Raw genomic sequence first — 12,649 nt, forward strand, 5'->3', positions numbered from 1 at the left:
GTCTTGTATAGTATCTATCAATCCATCAATCATCATATATTTTCTATTTATCAAAGGTTATAAACATTATATAAATAGATATATGATTCATGACAATTTGTTAAATAAGTAGCAGTACATAAGCCTTTTACATTATCTAATCTAAATCATTTTAATAATTACCTTTTATTCACCATTCACACCAGGAAAAACTAGATACTTGAAAGTTCGAACTGTATAATCCTTGCTTTCTTTTCAGTATCTAAGAGTATCAGAAACATTGTGGTTTGGTCTCCACATAGATTTGTTGGGTCATTGAGGAGCAAATGAATCAATAAATTCCTTATTATACAAATAAAATAAACAGGATTTTGTAATTGGAGGAGAAACATATTATTTTATCAGAAGGGGACAATTTAATAAAGTGGAACCCTGTGGATGGCCACCCTGAGGCTGAGGACAATAAGTTGGATACAATATATAAATTGCCCATTCCACTCATACAGATGTAGCATCTGTTCAATTCAGATGAATTGGGACAGATAAGTATAGATAGAGATTAGCTTCTTTAATTTTGACTGAAGAGAAAGAACTTTGTTTTTGTTTTTCCTGTCCAGTACTGGATAAAGCCTAGAGCTAGAGACTGCTGGGCATGCCCTTGTCCACTCAGCCTTTTAGATAAGCAATCTTAACAATTATTTAGTAATGTTGGATGATAGAAAAAATAAATTTTTGAAATAATATGTGGTTAGTTTTTAATAACACAAGGAACTTCCATTAAATGGTTAATTGATTCTTTAAAAAGCAATCCAATTTCATACTGAGATATATTGGAAACCAGTTTATGTCTACACTTACAGTGGCATAAGAATATTATCTACATATATATTTACATATAGTAATAAACTGAAATCAATATCTAAACTTTCAAGTGTGGAAAATTTCTAAATTTTTTTAATTTTTACTTTTAGTTGAAAAGCTGATGAGTTGGGAGGTTACTGTTTCATAGTTAAGGCAATAAGTACTTTCATTTTTAATCATTGTTAGCCCTTTCCTCTATTTTATTTATTTGTTTACTTTTTATTTTTATTTTTTTGTCAGTCATGGGGCTTGAACTCAGGGCCTGAACTCTGTCCCTGAGCTCTTCAGCTCAAGTCTAACTTTCTACCACTTGAGCCACAGCACCACTTCTGGCTTTTTCTGTTTATGTGGTGCTGAGGAATCTAACCCAGGCCTCATGCTGCTCAAGGCAAGCACTCTACCACTGAGCCATCTTCCTGGCCCCAAGTACCACATTTTCTTGATCCATTTAGCTACTGAGGGGCATTTGGTTTGGTTCCATATCTTGGCTATGGAAAATAATGCTGCGACGAGCATTGTCATACTGGTGGCTTTATTGTGGCTTGTTTGTGGTCATTTGGGTAGATTCCCAGAAGTGGGATTGCTGGGTCATAGGGGAGCTCTATGTGTAGTTTCTTGAGGAACCTCTATACTGCTTTCCAGAGTGGTTGAACAAGTTTGCACTCCCACCAAGAGAATAGTAGTCTTCCCCATTTGGTCACATCCCCTCCAGCATCTGTTGTTGTTAGATTTCTTGATTATGGATATTCTAACTTGTGTAAGGTAAAATCTCAATGTTGTTTTGATTTGCATTCATCTAAAAATCTAATTTCGTCAGTATTTTTTTTATTACAAGCCTAATATAATGTTCCCCAAAATTTAGGTGAACTTAGGTTTTATAGTATATTAGTTTGTGCTGAAATAGTGTCTTTTGAGTTCTTGAAGTTTAGCTGCTTATGAGTCATTCAAGAAAATAATTTATATCATTTTATTTCCCCTTATTCCCATGAGGTTAGATGCCAACATTTGTGAAATTAAATGCAAGCAAGTAATGCAGTAAATATCAGTGTGAGCTCGTTTGGTCATTCCATGACATACCAACAAACTGAGTTTGCAGATCAAACCCAAGACAGGAATTGTGACTTGCCACTTTTCCACTATGTGTCACTAGAGACCCTAGTGCCAAATCTTCCATCCTCTTCGTGAGCCATCAAGCTTTGCAGGCTCTGGCATTACAGGACTCTGTGACTCATGGATCTCAGCTATTTTAAAAGTTCTCAACTCCTAATTTTTTGTTTTTACTCACTTTCGAATGATTTTTCCCCCTTTTTCCCTTTGATCTCAGACACGGGGCATCATCTGTTCTTCATCTCTGGGTATCAAAGACTTCTGGTGCTCCCTGAGATTCCTTCCGTCAAATTTCCCAAAGAATGGAATTTCAAGAGACCTGTTAGTGTATCCCTGCTTTGAACATGGACAAATGAAGAATATACAAATTTATATTTTGAAAAATGACCCTCATCTGTTCTTGGTTTTGTTATTTTTTTCTCTATTTATTGTAGCTTTAGCAATTGGTGGCTGAGCGATAGTGACACTTTCGCATTACACTTTAATTCACCACACATTATTGGCTGACAACTTTCTGGACCTCATTATCCCAATTATAAAGCAGTCAATGAGGTTAAAATCAGTTTTAATTCATGGCTAAAATGACACTCAGAAAAATGGATGCATAGACTAGCTAGGAATAAGAGTTACTTCGACAGCTGTGGAATGCAAGGTCTGTCACTTACCTAGCTACTTAGGAACTTTTGACCTTTCAAAGTTGAGATTTGCCCTGTTTTAAATAAGATGAGGCAAATTAGTAAAGACAGAGTCAGTACTGAGAGCTCTGAAACTAGGTACTCTCACTATCCTCTTAAGGAAAAGGAGACTGAAATTTGCACAAGTCCTACATAGACTGGAAGTAGTGCTTGTGTGTCAATAAGCCACACTGTGGAATGGTTTCCTGATCATGATTATTATATGATACAACATCAAAGGTACTACTGTGAAACCACATGTGTTTAATTCATTCTCACAGACCAATCCAGTATAAAATGAACATCAATCAGGTAGCGATTTGATCAAGATGCACTGTAGTCCTAAACTGCTGTGTGGGATTAAAACTCCTTTATACAACTACTTAAATAGAATAAAATTGTTATAAATCTTATGTTGAATAATTTCTGGAGTAATATAACTATTTATATTCTCCAAGTGCACTACAAGTGAAGTAGATTCATCTGTTTCATTCTGTGCATAGTGGTACCTGTTTGTATCTCCAAATTTACCTTCCCACTCTATTATATTAGATTCTATTATTGCTAAGGGGATTTTGAGATTTATTATTTTCCCTTCTCCAATGCCCTTAAGGGTGCCATAGAACAATTTTAGCCACCTCAGCATTACTAATAGAGTCCAAATATAATTGAGAGCTACCCCCACAGTCATACAACACCACATACAGAAACACAAATGCACATATGAACACCACACATATATTGCACACATGAAAACACAGGTCTTTCTTATCTGTTTTCACCTTGACAGGATAGCATGAAGAATTTTTACTTGTATAAACCTCTTTAGATTTTGCTTTGTCACGTAAAATAAAAAGAGGACATGTCTGATAAAAATGGCTTCATTGTTTCTTCAAATCGATCTGTTATTTAAATCTTGATAGGAATTTTATACTTCTTTAGCACTTGAGTAATCTCTGTTATGCACTCTCAGGCAGATAATTATCATAAATATGTTAAAGTTATCTACCTTTTAGTGTTCTATTTCCTTTTTCTCTTTGAGGGATACAAAAGTACAACTATAGTTCATATGTGTTAGCTTACCACAATCATCATTTACAGTTTGTTTTTTATTCTTTAGTATTTAACAACTCCTACAATGGATATTATATGCTTCATTGCTTACAAATGTAAATAGGAACAGAAGATTTTCTATTTTATAAAATTAAACATAAGTGATTAAAATGTCCCTTCCTTACTTAATAATTTTGTTTGACTTTCTATAATTTTCAAATTTCTTACTTTATATTTTTAACTCTCTAACCATACATATACTAAGGCTAATCAAATAGTCTTAAATTGAAAGTAAACTTAATATAAGAAAGAAATGAACTATTCACCTTAATGTCTATTCCGCTTTAATCAAATGCCATATTAATATTCTTTCTCATCTCAGTTTTTGAAGTCTTACTTGTCTTCTATTTGTGGTCATCACAGTTTTCTGACTTGATTTTTTTTTCTTTTAAGGGAAGAGTCTGTAATATGGATTTGCTGTCACTTCAGCCCAGTTCTGCACAGATCAGGTCCTCATGTAGAAAAATCTCGTTCTCCTTAAGTAGTTCTTTTACATTAATAGTATTTAGTAGTTCTCTTCTATTCCTAGATTCTGAAAAAAATAAACAACCCTCTTATATTCATGTTTATTTTATTCTGCACATTTCAGAGACTATGTGGTCTCAGTAAAAATTATAAAGGTAGAAAATTATGTTCTTTTTTAATATTAAACCATCAGTGAAATTTTTGTTACTGCAGAAGAGTAAAGCAGGAAAATTTTAAGTGGAGAGACACTAATTAGTGCTCTATTGTTCGCAAAAATACTTAAAAATTATTTAAGATATGTTAATTTAAGCAAATTACAAAATGGCAGTGCCTTTGGTCTGTGATTTCTTTTAGGAAAGATTTTTTTTATTAACATACATTAGTTGTACATAAAAGAATACATTACATTTCCACACCTGAAGCGATGTTTCCCATCAACTGTAAATCCTCCACTTCTGTCCCCATTCCTGTCTCCCTCATTCTTAGAATTTCAACCACTCTTCTATTATCATGTACATAGATTTTCTCACATTCTCCTACATTCAATTTACCCTCACCTGTTTTACTTTTTTGTCATTCATTATTTAATGTTTATGAATAGTGCCCAGGGCATTTGCCATTCTATTTCACACATGCATATATTGTATTTAATCAGAATAACCAATTTATTTCTCTTTCCTCCCTTTACCCCAGGTCCTATTGTTTCAAGATTTCTTACATCACTTTCATACACAATGTATTTCAACATTTGTCAATCCCAACCATTCTTTATCTCTACCCCACTCCTTCTCATCCTTCTGAACAGTTTCTTACTAAATACTATGTTCTATGGATATAAATGTAATATTCGTTTTGTGTTTATATATAATTCTGCTTTTAAAGAATTAAAATAAAGTAACCAAGAGGAAAGGTCTATGAAACATCATCATTATTATAGATGGCATTGCCACATAATGATGCTTAATAAATCTGGTCTCATTTTTATCACTACAGAAAGGATAATGGTGCTTCAGTGTAAGCCTTGTTGATGGTAGAATACTCAAATAACTTTAACCGGCCATCTGGGACTTCATAATATTTTAATATTTTATGTATTAAAAGAACAGGATTATTCCAAATACTAAAAAGTGAAAAAAAGAAATTCTGTATTTTACATGAATGAAATTTTAAATAAATTTATTAGGAAATTATCTTTCTTTGCATCACTAGGCTAAGTGATGCATTCTCCCTACCTAACAAGTTACAGATTTTGAATCTTAACATTCTGCCATTAATATGTTTCAGAATTTTTGGGAGTTTCTTCCATGGGGAAATTGAGATGGTATAAGTCAGTAGATATGCCTGGCGCTGGTGGCTCATGCCTGTAATCCTAGCTACTCAGGAGGCTGAGATCTGAGGATCATGTTTCAAAGCCAACCCAGGCAGGAAAGTCCATGAAACTCTTATCTCCAATTAACCAGGAGAAAACTGGAAGTGGCGCTGTGGCTCAAGTGGTAGAGCACTAGCCTTGAGCTGAAGAGCTGAGGGACAGCACCCAGACCCAGAGTTCAAGTTGCATGATGAACAAAATAAAAATAAATAAATAAATAAATAAATAAATCACTAGACACTAGCAGTACGTGTGTCACTAAAAAGTTTATGGAAGTAGTTTCTCCTTATGAAATAGAGAATGAATCTTCATCCCCTTCATGCAGTTTAGCAGGAAACTTTGATCTCAGAAAGTCGAAAATTACCATGCATTTTAATTTGATTTTTTTTTCTGTAAAATGCAGAACTAAAGCAATAGCTAATATTTACTGATAGGTATAGACATGAGATAAATAATTGGATTTCTTAAACTTAGATTGACATCAGGAATCACCTTTATATTATACTACTGTTACATGCACTCATAACTATTTTCTGTGCAGGTGAACACAAATGACTATGCTCACAGTGATCTATCCCGTTACTTACAAGAAAGAGAGCAAAATAATAGTGCAAATGATTACTTTTAACACTAAATGCTTCATTGTGATTTTAGGAAAATTGCTGTCTTCTTTAGCCTATATTTTGTTCAACAGACTGTATGTAGTATGACACCTTGACCAGAACTTAAAATTTATAAAACTTAATTTTTAAAGCAATTCTCCATGTAAATTTTTGCATATAAATCAACACAATAATTAATTAAAAAGACAGTCAATATTTCTTGTATTGTGTATGCAATATTAAAATATAAACAGATAGTGTCTAGAATATGGTATCATCTTGAGGATTGACAATAGCTAAGGAATAATGTCAAAAATACATTTTTTAAAGAAAGTAGGCCATGGAGAAGATGTAGAAGACATAAACGAGAAAACAAACTTAAGTGTTTGACATATTTAGGACAAGGTATTTTTTGATGGATCATCGTTTTAGCTTGTTCGCTGACCCACAGAGTACCTAGTATCAATCAGGAAGGATGTTGCCTGACTAAAGCCCCATTTATAAGCATTTCTCCCCAGAAATCTGTCAATGGCAACAAAAACTTTGATTTATCCACTGGACATTATTGTCTAGTGTAACATTATTTTCCCTTTCCAAAACATTCTTTTGGTATTTCTGCAAATACAAATTGAAAATAGATATTTGAATGCATTGGACTTAGTGTGGGTACATATTCTGTACAGATGTATTCTGCTGCGAAAAGTTAAAGCTGTCCTAGAAATTCAGGGCATACATACTTATGAGCATACATACATACATACATATATTATTAAATATATATTATTAGATGCATGAATATATACATATTATTAAAGGATTCTGTTTTCTGTTTCACATTAGCTCGATCCTGATTGTTTGAGGTTATGATAAGATTACTAAATGAACATTATCTTTCCATAGTGAACATTTAGTTTTGTCCACATAATATGAAAAACTATTCTTTTTATGACCATTTTGATGCCACAGGAACAGCAAACAAAATGATGTTTCTAAACACTGTCAAGTTGTCTGTGATTGAAAATGATTCCAATTAAAACTGTAAAATGTCAGTGCAATACCACCTTGTTGTTTAAAATAGGTAAGTATGAAAATATTTATTGACAGTCAATAGATGTAATTTCAAAACTTTAGCTACACATTTAATATTACTCAGTTACACAAATAAAATTCCTCTAGAAGACATTTTGAAATGAAATGGAATAAACATTACATTTTAATTATGTTTATAAAAACATTTATTCTTTACTCACAATAACATTGACTCTCTTAATATGCTGCAAATAAAGAATAAGAGATTTTACCTGTAAATACTTTCTTTCCTGTTGTCAAGTGTTTATATATCAATATTAGCATCCCAGAGACTTCTGAAGGAGGAGTCTTCTGCTTGTTATTTGTAGTGTCCCCTTAATTTCCACGTGAAGGGCCAGAATTGCATCTATTATACATGACCTGATCAGAGAAGAAAACATCTGCTATGATTTTATTTGTGATTCCATTTCCTGCTTTGCATGATATATATGCAACTTAAACCTTTTTACACAAAAAAATCAAAAGTGCTTTATTTTCACCATTATAATTTAAAAGAAAGAAAGCGTTCCCAGAATGATAACTGGTCAGATTTCTAACAAGCAGTCTCTGTTTATTTTATCTACCTGAAATATTTGCACCTCCAGATTAAGTAGGTTTGCTAATCAGTTTACACCACCAAGCAGTCTGTAGATCCTTAAATATTTATACAGTCTTAATGTACATCATGCTGGTTTTATTAATTTTAACCCCAAAGCCTCTTCTACCAATTACTACTTAATGACTATTTTGCTTTTATCTCTTGATCGCCTTTGTTCTTTGTTACAATATTAAAGAGAAGAGGGTGGGAACATGAACCAAATAGCTACGCAAAATTGTGCTCTAAATTTCTCACTATGGAAGTCGGCACTGACAAACCTGTCTATTGAGAGCAACCTTCCCTGTTTAGGTTTGGTATAATCCATTGCATACATTCTCTTTTTGCTTTCAGAAAATAAAATAATGGTAAAATGTGTTTTCATTGGCTGTCTTGATTTTAGGTTGGTGTTGCTTGATAAAAACGCATCAACATTATGAGTCATTGGTAACTCCTCACTCATCAGCCAAAGCAAACATTCCTCTCACAAGCTTAATGCAATCACTCAGTCAGAAGAGTTTAAACTGTTGCTCTTGTGAAGCATACTTACTATTTTAGTTTAAAGATGTTTGTGACAAAACTAAATTAAGGAACTAAGTAATGGGTTTCATTTCTAATATCTGCCTAAAATAAATATATAGCATGTGAAATTAGGTATGATATATGACAACTATATATATATGTATGTGTATGCATATATATATATATATATATATATATTCACATGCATTGAAAATAGGAAGCATCTATTTCAAGGCTTTCATTTTATCTGAAATAGTGTCTTTAACTACAATGAAGATTGTTGCTTCAATAATTATTAACCTAAACAATTGCCAATTAATTCATTTACTTCAAATACAAATCTGCTTGTGAATCTACTCAGCATAGAGTGATATATCCTTGTATTTTAGATATTAAGAATTGAAAGAATTTTGATAATTAAACAGCATATATTAAAATAAATTTTATTCATATTTAATGCATTTATAATATTTAATTGATGTATACACATCAGTCTATTTTTACCTTTTGATTGGTCTATCATTTACCTGTTCCTTATAGGTCCATGCATATTTAAATAGCATCAGAATGTTCAAGCACATAGAATAATGCTGAAATCAACATTTTGAAACAGGAAGTTACCAACAAATAAGTCCCTGTGACTTTTTTTACAAGCTTGATGAGTATTCATTTTGGTTGCTTCCTGCAAGTTTATTGTTGGTATAACAAGATACCTTAGTTACATTAAAATGATTTACATTAATATTTTGTTCTAATAACTTTATTTTTAACAAGATAATTTAATTTTTTCTAGTTTGGATTTTAATTCCATTTAACAGGTAAGCATCTCAAACTAAGGCAAATATAATTTTCAAAATTATGTATAATACTATCAATAGGCTTTATATTCAGTTCTAAAACTTTTAAAATTCTCACTTAATTTTTGTTTCATGTCTTTCAATAAGGGAAAAAACAAATCACTGAATATTGTGCTTGACACACATTGTTTCTAACACAAGAAATCTTTAAAAATAATTTTGCAATGCAAATGCCATGTAAATATGCATATTTGTATTTGACATGTAGTATATAATTATAATGTTTGCTGCTTGTATTGTTGAATCAATAAATATTTTTCAGGTATTTAATTGAGCCATTAAGTTTCTGGTCCTCTTGCAAGATTTAGTACATGACATTTTTCTCATGTAAGTTTTATATTTGGAATGAAAAATAATTTAGCCAACAGCAATCTGGATTTCTTGACAAAATATTTAGAACCATTCTACTTCTTTCCCAAACTACTTTTTTAAATTCTTCAACAATTGTGGCTAGAATGAAAAATGGAAGGTTCATCTTTGTGCTTTTTTTTTTGCTTTGTAGGTTTTTTGGTTTTGGTTTTGGTTTTTGATCTTTTTTCTTTTCTTTTCCTTTTTCTTTCTTTCATTGCTTGCTTGCATTTTTGTACCACTAACTAAAGTTTGGCATTTTCTAGGTGAGCACTCAATTACTTGAACCACACCTTCATTTCAAGGGGTCCATTTTTGAGAGAATAATCTTCCAGCTCTCCCCCCAAAACATACTTTTCTTTAAACTTTCCATGTTTCTTTGGTACAGAAAGCATCTTGTTCTTATCTCTTACACAAATCACACTCATTCTGTCTCCAATCAAACCCTAAAACCTGTAGAATTTTTTCCTGACTACTTTGATTACATAGGTGGTTGAGAATTTCAAGCTGTCTGTAAAAACTTACTATTCCTACTGTGCACATTATCATGAATGCTTCTCTGTTCTCTCCAAGTGGAGACTGTGCCCTATATTGTTGGAGATCACCTACTATAGGATGTGTGTAAAGATGTTCGATATGTTTTAATGAGTGAAGCATGACATATGCTTCTGGGAAATTAGCTTACAGTCATTCCATTACTATTCTCTGAAACAGTGTGTGTCTAGGTGCAGCAATTGCAGACACTATGAAGGTTTGACGGTAGCATTTGAATGGAGTAGTTCAACACACTGGGGGGGGGAGGGGAGAAGAAAATAATCCAGCCACATTACTCAGCCAGTGAAGATTCTTTTGTTGTTTTCAGTGTCTTCCAGAATTTCTAATAGCTGACCCTACCCAGTTCCCATTAATCCAGCACTTGTGGAAGTCTGAATCTTATCCATATCGAACAATAGCCTGCTATGTTAGCCTACGATATATTTAAAACACTTATTTTTACTAGTTTTCTTTTGCTAAAACGTGAAATTCAATATGCTTTTCCTTTTCAATTTTCTAACTTTGTCTTCTAAAAAGAATGCATATAAACCAAGGTTGTCCTAGTCTTTTTGATATGAAAAGAATGATTAGATGGTAAGTGTAAGGTGTATTTTATTTTGGAAACTGGACAATCTTAGATTTTTACCAGAACTTCAAGAGAGCAGTCATCATTTTTTTTTTATTCTGGAGTTCCACTGTACACAGAGACCCTCATTGCTTGAACTCCCTTTCTCTTTATACATAGACATTTTGATAAAATATTCATAAGAAATTGTTGATTGTAGGACTATAGCAATTCTCCTGAGTGATCTTCAGAGTTTTTCAGTCAATGGGCTCCATGCAGCTCTGGCAGAATGGGCTATGCCTCATAAATCAGACTAAAACCATTTTACACCGCTCTTAAAATTACTGCTATCAACAAAACCCACAAGCCTGAATTACTTAATCTATGCAGATGTTGTTAACTGCATTAATTATTTAATTCTGACAATAAAACAGCAGTTGTATTTGCCTTAATACCGACAGACCATTCACATTAATTTTTTGGAAGGATATTAAATGGTCTGACCACTAGATGGGAGTAGAGAACTTTTTAAACTGTGCCTGTACTTAAAATGGTAGTTTACTAAACTTAGATGGAAGGTAATTCTAGGTTAGTGTCCTTACCTTTCTAACCAAAGCTCACCAAAATACCTTTTGTTAACTAGTGTAGGGGTACATCAATATTGAATTGCTTTCCACAATAACAAATTGATCTGAGGAAACTTTATTTATTGTCAGTAGTTCTATGATTTTGCAATGAATAACTATATAGAAACATTTTCCCCCCATTCCTTTATAAAACCATAATCTGTCATTATACACTAATAACCAGTTAGAAGAATGAAATAACTCAGTTTGAGATATGATTGTGTTTTCATTTTCATTTTAGTAGAAATTAACAAAAAGACATTGCACTAAACAGTTATTGTCTTCCTTAGACTACCAGTTAGCAAATTTACTTCATGTGGAATAAGAAGCTTCTCCAAGTCAGACATATGCATAAAGAAAGAATTTTTTTTTTAACTAGGTGAGCTATGACAGTGAATCTTGGCAGGTCAATGAAATTATAATTGGGTCTAATTAGCACTCTTGGAGCTCCTTTTTTTTTTTTTTTTGTATCCTGCATCAAAATCACACAAAAAGATAGAGTAAAACTCTCAGAAAATAACAGATACAGCCAAAATGCATGACTCTTTCAACTAAATAAATATCTCCAAAGCTCAGATTTGTTTGGAAGAAAAGGAAAGCATGTTTTTTTGATTGCTGAAGTAATAGTTCATTTTTTAAATTGCAATATTCCCTCTCTAGAGAAACTGCCATTTTAATAGTCAGGTTCATTTCGTTATTGTTATCATTTATAGCTACACAGGGAGTAGGGTCATTAACTTGTGGCAAAGGCCAAAAGCATTAAGATCTCTTCTTTTGTCTTCAGAATCATTGGAAGTCTCTGGTTCTAACTCCAGTTGTGCCTAGTGGGACGTGCCACGCATGTGAGCTGAACACAAAACTGATTTTCTTTGTTCGATGCAAGTTGAAATGAAAAAACAAATTGGTTTCTGATTCTGCTGTACAGTCCATTGTTTAAAAATTATTTTAAATACATGGTCATACTGTCAAATAAACTGATTTTTTTCTTTAGTGAACCATGCCTCTATTTGTAAAAAGTAAATTTTCAGTATCAAAACTTTGCAATGTATGAATATATATACCAATTCGTGACGTTCTTTTAGGTTTATTGTCTCCATTATGACAGAGGTTTCTTAAGTAACCTCATTTTAATCAGAGGCCATTTGTAAAATAGCTTGTGTTGCTTTATCTCCAACACTTTAATTTAGATTTCATATTAAAATTTGCTCCTAATATTGCCTTCTTGATTGGAGAATTTTTTTACAAATGCAATCTCTAAGAACTTTATGTCTCTTCTTCGATTCTTTAATCACAATTTAACCCTTCTAATCTCATGCAACTGTTTTCATTTTAAACTAAACCTGCCAAACAATTGTATTTGTGAA

This window comes from Dipodomys ordii, unplaced genomic scaffold, assembly GCF_000151885.1.
Source record: "Dipodomys ordii isolate 6190 unplaced genomic scaffold, Dord_2.0 Scaffold32, whole genome shotgun sequence".
Taxonomy (NCBI): domain Eukaryota; kingdom Metazoa; phylum Chordata; class Mammalia; order Rodentia; family Heteromyidae; genus Dipodomys; species Dipodomys ordii.